This window comes from Eubalaena glacialis, chromosome 1, assembly GCF_028564815.1.
Source record: "Eubalaena glacialis isolate mEubGla1 chromosome 1, mEubGla1.1.hap2.+ XY, whole genome shotgun sequence".
In the NCBI taxonomy this organism is placed as follows: domain Eukaryota; kingdom Metazoa; phylum Chordata; class Mammalia; order Artiodactyla; family Balaenidae; genus Eubalaena; species Eubalaena glacialis.
The window spans coordinates 165,858,773-165,859,810 of record NC_083716.1 but is presented as its reverse complement, the minus strand read 5'-3'; positions in this window follow the sequence as shown (position 1 = coordinate 165,859,810).

Here is a 1,038-nt window from a genome sequence, read left to right as displayed (position 1 = left end):
ATGAAAAATCTGAAAGAGAAATTAAGGAAACACTCCCATTTACCACTGCAACAAAAAGAATAAAATACCTAGGAATAAATACCTAGGTCTTTTGACCTAAGGAGACAAAAGACCTGTATGAAGAAAACTATAAGACACTGATGAAAGAAATTAAAGACGACACAAATAGATGGAGAGATATACCATGTTCTTGGAATGGAAGAATCAACATTGTGAAAATGACTATACTACCCAAAGCAATCTACAGATTGAATGCAATCCCTATCAAATTACCAATGGCATTTTTCACAGAACTAGAACAAAAAATTTCACAATTTGTATGGAAATGCAAAAGACCCCGAATAGCCAAAGCCATCTTAAGAAAGAAAAACGGAGCTGGAGGAATCAGGCTCCCCGTCTTCAGACTATACTACAAAGCTACAGTAATCAAGACAGTATGGTACTGGCACAAAAACAGAAATATAGATCAATGGAACAGGATAGAAAGCCCAGAGATAAACCCACGCACATATGGTCACCTTATCTTTGATAAAGGAGGCAGGAATATACAGTGGAGAAAAGACAGCCTCTTCAATAAGTAGTGCTGGGAAAACTGGACAGCTACATGTAAAAGAATGAAATTAGAACCATCCCTAACACCGTATACAAAAATAAACTAAAAATGGATTAAAGACCTAAATGTAAGGACAGACACTATAAAGCTCTTAGAGGAAAACATAGGCAGAACACTCTCTGACATAAATCACAGATCCTTTTTGACCCACCTCCTAGAGAAGTGGAAATAAAAACAAAAATAAACAAATGGGACCTAATGAAACCTAAAAGCTTTTGCACAGCAAAGGAAACCATAAATAAGATGAAAAGACAACCCTCAGAATGGGAGAAAATATTTGCAAACAAAGGAACTGGCAAAGGATTACTCTCCAAAATATACAAGCAGCTCATGCAGCTCAATATCAAGAAAACAAACAACCCAATCCAAAAATGGGCAGAAGACCTAAATAGACATTCCTCCAAAGAAGATATACAGATTGCCAA